Genomic DNA, 12,491 nt, shown 5'->3' with positions numbered 1-12,491 from the left:
ATAACATGTTTGTTGATGTGCTTGATTGAGACAATATACAGTGTACTCTGGATGGAAAATCTCATTTTGTATGCTGTAATGATGTACAATGAATGAATGCAAATAAATAAATTGAAATAAAAAATATTTTTAAAAAATCTTGCAACATTTATGGATTAAATAATAAGAAAATTTCTACAAACTTGTGTGGCTGTAGATGACTGACTCTGTATTTAAAAATCAAATGCAATCATTACTTACTCTATTTGCATTATTATTTAATATTTTAAAAGCTTAAATATTTGTTCTGTTATGGAAAGAAACAGAGACAGACAGGAACAGAAAGAGAGAGAAAGAGAAGGAGAAAGAGAGATACTCCTGGCAGGGTTTTTATGCTGTGACCCTCCCTGAGGTATAGCCAGCCTGGATCATGTGCACTAGTGTGTGTACCCAGCATGGACAGGGAAGTCTCAGGACATAAAATTGTCCAACATCATGGAGTATTGAGTAAGTGCCACAGACTGGTCCTAATACTTGTTTTATTATTCAAACATAATCTTTCTATTGATAGAAATATAAACCTAAGCGGGCTCCTTCCAACAATTTAATAGAAAAATATTATCAAATTTAGAATTAAAAAAAATAGGTACTGAATTATGTATTGACTAAAAATATGGAATATAGACAGATGCATGATAATTATAATAATAATATCAGTATGTTGGTAATCTAGGAAGGTTTAGAAATGCATAAAATTGTGTTTGACCAGACCCTCTTCAGGACCGAATTCATTTGTTTCTTGGAACAGTGTTATAAATTCACAAGTGGGCTCAGGTGGTTGCTGAGTTTTCCATTTCAAATCCAATTTTAAAAGTACAAATTCTGCTATAATTAAAACATTTAGGGAAATATGTAAAGGCTTTTGAAGATTCACAAACTTTAAAATTAAATTTTATTAGGTGGGAAATTTTTCATGTTAGATTCTGTATTAATATTTTGTAATGTTAATGCTTAGATTTTCCAATTCGAATGTTTGAAGCATAACAATAGATTTTAAATGATTGATGTAAGTAATTTTCAATAATGTGTTTGATATTTTAAGGGTGCTATTTATTCCTCACAATGGAGTAATGTGTATGGGTGGTTATTTGTACAATTCTTTCACACTGAATGAAGAATAGAGCCCTTTGTATTCAAGAAGATATTTGGGAGCCTGGTCTAAAGATACAAAATTGCTCTTGGAAAACACTGAGAGAAAACAGGCTGTATTGTTCTTCTTCCAGGAGCACAAAAGGTAATCAAACATGTGAACTAGAATATAGTAATTATTGAGAATGGTACCCTTAAGAATATTAAGCCACAAAAGATAAATGCTTTTCTGCAGATGAATTTTCTAAAAAATCTATGGGGGGGAGTGGCAAACTTCTGTTTCCTACGTTGTACAAAACAATCCATTTGTGTAATCAACCACATCATATTTCTTGATTTGGCTTATGGGGCATAGAAGGCACAATTGATTACTGAAGAGATAACCAATAGACATGACAAAAAGAAAAAAAAATAGTGAGAGAAGAAACAGCTAAAATGAAGATAATAAGGTGCAATTTGCAGAAGAGCTCCAACATGTCAGGATTTGAAGCAGAAACCTATGCATTCAATTTGGTTTACAAGGCAGCCTCCAACAATGAAGATGAATTAAAGACTCAGGAACAAATGCCCTTGATGGAAATTCTTTATAGTAATCATTCCCTCTGATACTGCTTGGAGATTGGACAGATGAGAGCTAATCTTTTTATTTAAGTTTTGTAACTTTAAAATGAATTTCTGTCTGCTGCTTCTCAGGTACTGACAACTAAATCCATGGTGCGAAATGGTGCAGTCATACATCGTTACCTTTCCACTTGCAGCTAACAAGGAGCTGCATGTACAATGGTGGTCCCCTAAGATCATAAAGGCTATACCATGTAGCCTAGGTGTGCAGTAGGCTAGCCTGTCTAGGTTTGTCTAAGTACACTCGATGATGTTCACCCAGGATGAAATCCCTAATGCCCCTTTTTTCACAACATATCTCTAGCAGTAAGCAACTCATGACTGTACTTGGTCTGCTAGATTTTGAAAAAAATATAAAAGAAACAAAAATCATTATGCTTCATTAATATTATTTTAATTCAAAACAATATTGATTACCTCAATGGCTAAACAATCACATCAGAATTTACGATAGTTTTAGGGTAGGGTGACTTGTCGGCACATAAACGCCTTAGCATTGCACAATGAATTTTTCTTGACCATTTTTTTTTCTTTTTAGTTTTGCTATAGGAGTATGCACTTGGTGGGGGGAGAGAGAGACAGAGAGAGGAAGAGAGAGAGAGAAATCCTGCCATAATCCCTTCTCTTCCATTCTCTTCTCAGGATTTTCACATGTGCCCAGCATGTTTTTCAAGCTGCCTAAGACTTGAACTTCACAGTCAGTCATATGAGATTCAACCTCCCCAACCACCACACCACCTGACTGGTCCTTGAGAAGTCTCTTCCTTCCTTTAATTATATTTTTTAAATGCATTGTCTTAAACCACCTAGTATATGCTAATGACTATTATTACCTGGTCCATGATTTAAGAATAGGTATAAGCTGGGACCAGCAGTTGGTGTAATGGCTATGTCACTGGACTCCCATGTATTTGACCGTGGTTTGAGTCATGGACCTGGTAGCTTAAACTCATGCTGGGTGCGTGTGTGTGCGTGCCCAAGATCCTGAGAGGAGAATGCAGGAGAAGGGATTGCAGTGTGGCTATCCCCCTGGGGGAGGTGATTTCTCACTTTCTGTCTCCGTCGCTCTCTTTCTGGTAAGTGCTTGTGCCCTATAGCAAAAGCCCTTCAAAAAAAAAAAAAAAAGGATAGGTATATGCTATGAGAATTAAGAAATCAATTAGGCTCACACATAAGTGCACTCATCATAAGCACAGTAAATGGATGAATCTTAAAGAAACTTTGTTGTTTGTATTTCCACTGCCCCTTTAAGTTTATTCAGTAGGACATGTCCTCCTGCGCATTCATGCAAACTTACTCTGAACTATGACTTGACTTTCTGTTTTTTTTGGTAATCAAAATCCTTACGAGAATTTTTTCATTTCAATTCCCAAATTAAGCAAATTAGCTTTTAAGTTGAGATTTCTCTTTTTTAAATCCCAGTTGTGTTTCTTGTCTCACCACTACTTCTCCTGTAAATAACAGTGCTTCAGTCACTCAAGGGGCATTTAAATTCCAGTTGTGTTTCTTGCCTTGTCTCACCACTACTTCTCCTGTCAATAACAGTGCTTCAGTCACTCAAGGGGCATTTGTACAAGTCACTGTGTTAGATCCTGGATGGTCACTGGTAAACCAGACTCACACAGTCCTTTCTTTTAAGAACCATACAGTCTGGTCATAGGAGAAAGATAATAAACTTTTAACAAATAGACATAATTACATAAGAAACTGATACATAAATATTATGTTATTTATTGTTAATAAAGAAACGACATAATAAACAATTTTTTTCTCATGAAATAGGCAAATGAAAGAAACATGTAAAAAAGTTATGATTGGGACCAGCAGTTAGCATAATGGCTATGTCGTTGGACTCCCATGTAGTTGACCGCAGTTCGAGTCCCGGACCCGGTGGCTTAAACTCACACTGGATGCGTGTGTGTGCGTGCCAAGAGGCTTCCTCTCCCGAGAGGAGAATGGAGGAGAAAGGATTGTGGTATGGCCATCCCCTCTAGGGGGTGATTTCTCGCTTTGCGTCTCTCTGTCTTTCTGGAGAGCGCACGTGCCCTATAGCAACAACAACAAAAAAAGGTGTGATTGATTTTTTTGCTGAGGTGGCCAAAATCCAATGGTGCCTCTGCAGATATTCCCGTGCTGAGCTCATGAAAGAAGCAATGTTCCTCATTCTCCGTGGGATAAGTAAAACTAGGCTCTGAAACATAACCAAGTTTTACTGAAGGTTTGGGAAGAACTGAGTGTCTCGGGTGGAAAGAATAACCCCCCGTAATAAGTCTAAGAACCCACAGGACATACTAATTTGCCAAGTTCGTATCTATTCCTGCCAGTCTTCCATAGAGTGAAGGTCCATTTCACCACGGTGAGTCTGCAATCATTTTTGCATCTTACAATGCAAGCCCAGCTATGTTTGGGTCAATAAAGAGGAGTAAACATTTCCTGTCAAAGTCCAATGTCTTGAATGACTCAAAGTAGGTCTATTCTTTTTCTTTTGGCAATGCACTTTCAGCATCAATAGCTGATCAAGACACATACAACAACTCACGTTAAGCATCTAAAATCCAGGTAATTCAGCCATTAATAATACTATTCTTAGGACAAAACCCACTTAGCCTTGATAACCTTTCTCCGAATCCCATCTAATTCCTTATTATAAACTTCACTCTGTTATACATAGAAGAGAAGGTCAGCTTTGTGTGTCCATCCTGCTATCAATTTAGGCTAATACATCTTTTCAGCAAATTCTTGGACAAAATCACATGGATGTCTCAAAAATGAGATAATAATAATGATCCTCAGATACAGGTCAACCAGGATCCTAATTTTAGTAGAAAATATTTCCAAAATATTTAAGAGCACACACTATTTACATTTATATGTGTATTCAAAGTATCTGATTTCAAACCAGCTCAACAATGATAAGACTTACAAGAACAATGAACAGGGAGTTGCTTTGTAAGTCATTTTTTACAGGTTATCGCAAAAGGTCACTTTTAGAAACAAAATAAAGAATTTCTCTAAAGCTATTTTAGTATCCATTTCAAAAGGCAAAAATGGTTCATAAATTTCTCAACTCATAATTTTCCAGGGCATATCCACTGAGTACTCAACTAATCACATTTGACTCTGTACACAATTGTGCTATTTAGTGCATGAGTTCTTTTAATCTTGATGCTCTAGCATTTAGTTAGTGCCAGGGTACTATATATGTGATATGTGTATGTGTATGTAGTGTGCATATATGTAATTATTTATTTAATTGTATTTATTCATTCATCTATTTTAATTTGACTACACACACACACACACACACACACACACAGAGGGCAAGTGAGAAAGCAAGCTACCAGGTCCAGGATGCGAACAGCAGTTGGAGTGTCCAGTGCCTTAACCTCCACGTCACCTGCTGGCCCTGCCTGGCTATAATAGTTAATAAAAGTCTGAGTGAAGGAATGAATTATCCATCAGTTAAAGTTCAGCTACTTAAAAGCTTCATGACAGGGCCAGTTACTTAATCAATCAAGGGCTCAATTTCTGTATTTATGTGTTTTCAATGAAGTATTCCTTGGTTGATAGGGTTGTTATGAGAATTACATGCTTAGCACATCCTAAGTGTAATTATTGTGTTGAATATGCTGGTATTGCACTGATTATGGGTATATTCAGAAACAGTGGGCTCCAATCAGGGAACAAGGGTCAAGGAAAAGGTTCTAGGAATCAATAATATGATTTATCACACTGAAAAAATAATGGGCAGGCACCCACACAAGCATGACGGCAAGTTTGTTTGTTTGTTTTTTTAAAGATTATTGCCATAGTGCACATGCATGCGCTTGCTGGAGTGCAGAAAGATAAAGGGAGACAGTGAGACCAACACCAGACCAGCTCTCTAAGTAGTGCTGAAGTGGGTGCTTTACCTGGAAAACTAAAGTCAGACACACAGAAATAAGAGTACAAGAAACAACCAAGAGAATGGCCAGCCTAATCGTCGGAAAAAGTCCAGAGTTGAATGTTAACTTCCAGAGTTGAAATGGAAAGATCAGACCACAGTAACACTGCAAATTCATTAGAAGAGAGATTAATTACATGAATATGAACTAGTGAAATAGAATACTTTCACTTCAGACTAAAACATTATTGATTTTCTTCAATGCTTTGATTCTCATATTTAAGGACTTTGGCTTTCCCTTGAACTGTTGATAAGTTCGTTCATCTACCTAGTATTTGAACTGAATCTTCACCTTTTTCCTGGCTTTAAGTTTTAAGCAAATTTTTCTTAACTTTTTATTTTGATCTATTAAAACTAAAACTTTTTTTGAAATTAAAAAATGCATTAAAAATACCTATTAATACCTATTTAATGACTGCAGTAAGCTATACAGCCCCAGCGAGGTGCTACTTTATAGTATGTTCACTTGACTCAGTGAGGTTTATGCCTAAAATAAGACATGTGTTCATAAATATGTATATATCAGCTGTGCTTGCTATTGAAAGTCTTTAAATTAAGATCTTTAGTGAATCAGTAAAATGTGAAAAAAAGGCATGGAAAACAATTGTACATACCAGAGACAGTGTGGGAGAAGGGGGTGAGTTGGCAGAGGGTGAGAAGTAGGAAATCAAGGAGGGGGAAAAAGCAAAATACATCAGAAACAAGAAATAGAAAATTATTTGTTGATGATAACATGTATGTTAATACCCTCGACTGAACCAATATACAATGTATAATGGAGAGAAAATCTCATTTTGTATACTGTATTGATATATGATGAATAACTGTAAATAAATAGATAAATAAATAAAAAGGGGGAAAAAAGAGAGACTGTGAGAGGGAAAGTGAGAAAACACCTCCCAGTGGGGATGACCATGCCGTAATCCCTTCTCATCCATTCTCCTCCTGGGATTTTGGACACACACACACACCCAACATGATTTTCACGCTGCTAGCTCTAGGATTCGAACCATGGTTGACCATGTGAAAGTGCAACATCTTAAGCAGTATCCTGCCTGCTGGCCCTAATGGCAGGTTTTAAATGTGAGCTGATTGAGGTAAGTGGGAGACATTACTGTGGCCAAGATTTCATTTTTATGTTCTTTGTTATGGAGTTTTAGCTTTTAAAAATTATTTATTATTATTGTGTAGCAGTGAGTTCATTATTAACTTATTACAGTAATAGGCAAAGACATCTTGGAGATGCTTTGAAAGGTAACTTATAGAGATAAACTTTTACACTTGCAAACAAGATAAAAACAGGTCAGTTGACAATTTTTCAAGATTTCAGGCCAATTTTCAGACCAATTGTAATGAGTATACAATATTCACAGATAGCAATAAACTAATGACAGTTGTTTTCTTTATTTATCTTTTTTAGAAGTTTTTCCTTTAGGGCACATGCGCTTGCCAGAGAGACAGAGAGAGACAGAGAGACAGAAAGTGAGAAATCACTCCTTCTGCTCCCCCCACCAAAGGGGTAGCCATGTTGCAATCCCTTCTCCTCCATTCTTCTCTTAGGATTTTGGGCACACTTGCCCATGCACCTGGCATGAGTTTTAAGCTTCCCCGTCCAGGCTGGAACCACTGTTGGTCATATGGGAGTCCAGCAATGTAAGCACTATGCCACCTGCTGTCTCCAATAGGATGTGTTTTAAATGCATGTTTTTTGATCTTAAACATGCTGGGTTGTGGTGCAGTGGCAGTTCAGCTGAACCCACATGGGAGGGTCCTGTGTTTGTGTCCCACAAACTCTTTGTATATGCTGGGCACACACATACATGTTCATGATCCAGGCTGGCTGAGCCTAGAGGTGGAGAAAAGCATGAAGGTCCTGTTAGGGCTCACTCTCTCCCTCATGAAAGAAATAAGTAAACAGACTTGAAAAAAATACACGTTGACAAGGAGAAGCTTTCTTTATGTCATACTTATGATTGTTTTTTCTTCTACCTACTTCAGTCAGTAGATTGGGCTACGGTCATACAACAATGTTAATGTACTTAATGCCACCGGACAGTAAATTTAAAAGTAGCTGAAACAGGGACCAGCAGATGGTCTAATGGTTACATTGCTGGACTCCCACGTAGTCGACTGTGGTTTCAGTTCTGGCTGGACCTGGCCGCTTAAAACTTACGCTGGTCCACCAGGCACATGTGCGTGAGTGGCCAAAATCCTAAGTGGAGAATGGAGGTGACAATCTCTTTCATAAAAGGAAGAAAAACTCAAACCGGTGCTAAAATCCTGTGAGGAGAATGAAGGAGAGGGGATTGTGGTGTGACCATCGCCCCTGGTGTGTGGGGGGGTGATTTCTCACTTTCTGTCTCTGTCTCTTTCTGTTTCTCCAGTGAGCGCATACACCCTAAAGCAAACATCTCTCTCTCTCTCAAAAAAAAAAAAAAAGTTGGAATGATAAATTTTATGTTACATATATTTTACCACAATTTTAAAAAGTGGTTTACTTGGGCCAGCAAGTGATGTGGAGGTTAAGGCACTGGGTCCCACATTGCTGACTCTGCAGTTTAGGTCCCAGACCTGGTGGTTTGAAAATCATGACAGGCGTGTGTGTTTGTGTGCCCAAGGGATTGTTGCAAGGCCAGTGGGTGATTGCTCACTTTCTCTCTCTCTTTCTCTGTCTCTCTATGGAGAGTGCACACACTCTATAGTGAAAAAATTTTTAAGTGTTTTTTTTTTGTATAAAAGTAAGAGACTCCTATGAAAATATGATAGTTAAATAGCAAAACAATGTTTACTTTTATTTTTTATATACAGTATCAGTTCATGAAGGGTAGAGAAGTGATAGAGTGAATCAACCTCTCCCTTTCATCTCTTTTTCCAGCTAGCTCTCCTGACTTACCCTTCCTACTTCATTGACTTCAACATCACAAAATATGAGCAGCTTTTTTTTTTCCTTTTTAGAATTAATCCAGATCCTCAAAGAGCTACCTGAATTTGACTAGGATAGAGGAGTGAGACTTAAAGTAGTTCCTGTGAAGCTTTATAAATTTTTTGTTAGTTTGCGCCTGAACAACAAAAATATTTAAATGACAATATTTTTGCTCATTGATAACCATAGACATTTTTGAATGGAAAGAAAAATGTGTGCTTCAGTGGGAAACTACAGATATTCTATACCCCGGAGGATACTACTTCAAGTTCTAAGTTCTCTCATTCTTTATTTTTCTTTATTTTTAAAAGAGATTTGTGCTATAGGGCGCGTGCTTGCCAGAAAAACAGAGAGACAGAGAGACAGAAAGCGAAGCGAGAAATCATCCCCCAAAGGGGATGGCCATGCTGCAATCCCTTTTACTCCATTATCCTCTCGGGATCTTGGGCAGGCACTCACATGCGCCCAGTTTGAGTTTAAGTCACCGGATCCGGGACTTGAACTGCAGTCAACTACATGGGAGTCCAGCAACATAGCCATTACACCAACTACTGGTTCCAAGTTCTCTCATTCTGAATTAATGGACACTACTACGCAATGGTGTAAATTGAAGGTCATCGACACCAATGTAAAAAGAAAAATTCTTGTTGGGTGGTATGGTGATTAAAGTACTGGATTCTCACATGGTCAACTGCAGTTCAAATCACAGACCTGTGGCCTTGAAAATCACACCAGGGATGTGTGCGTGCATGCCCAAAATTCCAAGAGAAGGAAAAGGGGCTGCAGCCATCCTTCTTTGAGGGTGATTTCTTACTTTCCTTGTAATCTGTTTCTCGCTGGCAAATGCACATGCCTTAAGCTAAAAACCTTTTTTTTTTTTTCTTTCTTTTTCTTTTTTTTTTTTTAAAGGATCTTGTCTGTAGACATATGTATTCTCTCCTATTTGAGTACAGGTTCAGTTGGCTCCCCTCCTCCTCTCTTTCAGAAAAACCATTTTACATTCATCTACACACTTACTTCAATATTCTTGATCTATAAATGTGTCTGTTCTCTGAACTCTTATTTGAATTAGGCATAACATCTGCCTAGTTCTTTTGATTATGAGTTAAATAGCATCCTTAACACATTTACTTTTATATTTGTATTAGAAACATGATTTTACCCTTTTTTGAAAATTAGCTATTAACAAGGGAAGAAATTTATTTTCTTTCAGACAGAAGGGAGAGAAAAAGAATATAATTTTTAATTGTCATTTATCCAGCCCTGTTTAATAGATGAGAGAAGATTCATATCAGAAGTCATAATCTATAATGAATATTGTGTTATTGACTGACTAATTTTTCCAATATGTATTGCCTTCAAGGCACCTTTTTAGTAAAAAAAATTTACACTGTGCTCATTTATTAACTAAAATTATAAAAGATTGTGCAAAATGACCATTGGTAGCATCTTATTTTTTTCTACATAAAAAAAATGGCCTAGCAAATAAAATACTAGGAAAAGAAAGTATGGCACAGATTTTGACAACAGTTGTCTAACTAAAATTTAAGCTATTTTCAATTATATATGATTATTTTAATTTCAAAGAAAATATGATTCTTTTCTCATTTAAACATTCATGTACAGTACAAGTTTATGTGCCCATGTGTGCAGAGAGAGTGCGTGGGGAGATTTTTTGAAATCTCTGAATTTCAAAAAACATGCTTTAGCTTCTGCTTTAGCTTCTACAGTGTCTTTAATGAGCACTTTTGAGAAGGATTAAACATTTCCTTACAAATATCATGCTGTAAATATAAAAAACAAATCATGTCACTAGTGGGTGTCAGGGAGGGAAAAGATAGGCAATACATATTGCTGTAGAAACAACTCAGAAATTTATCTACCCATTTACCTCAGAAAATATTCAAAGGGGATATAGTCTTCTAAATATTTATAATAAATATGTGCTTTTAGAATACCAAATCAATCAAGATAGCTGGAATCACTGATTGAGATAGTAAATATTGGAGATAATCTATAGTGAGAGCTTAATAATTATGCCATTGGGAAGACACCAATTTTTTTAAATTCTCCTAATTTTTTCAAAGATAGCTATATTACTCAGAGTCTCCAGATAAACAGAACCAGTAGGAGATAGAGCTTCTATATACCTGGGATCTGCAGTTGGCAATCTAGAGGCCCAGGATAGTTGATGGTATAGTTCCAGTCTGAAGACTGGCAGGCTTAAGACCCAGGAAAAGCTGACGTTTTGGTTTGAGTCCAAAAGCAGGCAAGAACCTGTATCCCAGCTCAACACAGTGAGTGTCAGCCTTTTTGTTCTATTCAGGCCCTCAACTTACTGAATGATGTCTACCCAAATTAGGGAAAACAATTCCCTTTACTTGATCTACTAATTCAGATATTAATCTCATCCTGAAACACTTTGATCAACATATCCAGAAATAATGGTGGAGCAAAGGATTGGATACTTTGTACCCTAGTCAAGTTGACACATAAAATTAACCATGGTGGTAGGTTAGCAAGCCTGAGAGACTTTGTGTTAAGATCTATAGCAGCATGGTCCCAAATTCTGCCTTTCTAGGTAAAAAGGGGTTTAACTTGCACATAGAGGGTTTTCCCATATTCTGAATATTCTAACATGCTTTGATGATCTGGGCTTAGAGTCCAGGTAGAGTCAGTAGGTATTATATTTGCATTTTATTTAGAATGAAGATAGAGTTTACTTTCTTGTTACTCCAGAGTCTCTAGAATCCGTTGATTCAGTGATTCAGGAAATGGTGATAATAAATAAAGTAGTAGTTCAGCTGGTAAATAATTATAAGAGAGTAAGAAATACACATTTCTTTATCTAAATAGAGAACTAGAACGAAAGGACATATAACTTGATATAGTGATATAAACGGAGGCAAAAGAATGTGTGTGTGTATATATATCGCATATATATGTATATATAAAATCTCGCATAATACTATAATGACCTAGGAACTTTTCATTAATTCTCATAATAAAACTCTCTGGTAGGCTTTGTGATTCCCAGTTTATAGATAAAGAAGCTCACAAGAACCATAGTTGGGAATTTGTACCCTGGTCTGTTTGACGGCAAGACACACACTGCTATTTCCACTTCATCATGTAGTCTCACTGTAGCCACAGATTATATCATTTCTCTCACTCCTTTTCTTCTTTTAAGACATAAATATAAAAATCAGATAAAACCTGAATGTTTTAATATATTTATTGTTTTTCTATGTTTCATAATAATTTAAATTTTTCTTTAATTTGGGAAAAGCAACATAAACACAATCATCTTCAGAAATTGTATGTATGCGGACCAGCAGTTAGCGTAATGGCTATGTCATTGGACTCCCATGTAGTCGACCGCGGTTCGCGTCCCAGACCCGGTAGCTTAAACTCACGCTGGGCACGTGTGCATGCGTGCCCAAGATTCCGAGAAGAGAATGGAGGAGAAGGGATTGCGGCGTGGCCATCCCCGCTGGGTGTGTGTGTGTGTGATTTCTCGCTTTATATATATAAATATATCATTCTGGTGAACCTGGTTATTATGGTACTTTCTAGAACCTGGCCATCTCTAGATTAACTGGAGAAATTAAGCCTCTTGACTTACGAAATTGAGGAGCAGAACTTGTATCCATGGTGACTCCATGATTGTGCCAACACCTGGCGAAGCTCACTCGGAAACATCTTGTCAGCCTCTTTCAGAAATGCACATGAAAAGAGAAACAGGATAATGAGACATCCATTGAAAAGCAACTTATGAGTAATAGAAAATTTGAAAAATACAACTAAATACATATTTATTTCCCATGTGCAAGTCACTGTGGAATCTCAGAAAAACAAAATAAAATCCTTGCCCTT

General features: G+C 36.9%; 1 pseudogene; it reads left to right on the top strand.

Moving 5' to 3' along the window:
• The first annotated feature begins 1,602 nt into the window (after window positions 1-1,602).
• LOC102482689 (acidic leucine-rich nuclear phosphoprotein 32 family member B pseudogene) overlaps window positions 1,603-12,491 on the top strand; it is an 18,915-nt pseudogene continuing 8,026 nt past the window's right edge.

Source organism: Tupaia chinensis, unplaced genomic scaffold (genome assembly GCF_000334495.1).
Source record: "Tupaia chinensis unplaced genomic scaffold, TupChi_1.0 Scaffold000406_1, whole genome shotgun sequence".
Classification (NCBI taxonomy): domain Eukaryota; kingdom Metazoa; phylum Chordata; class Mammalia; order Scandentia; family Tupaiidae; genus Tupaia; species Tupaia belangeri.
This window is presented reverse-complemented; position numbering and strand designations above follow the sequence as displayed.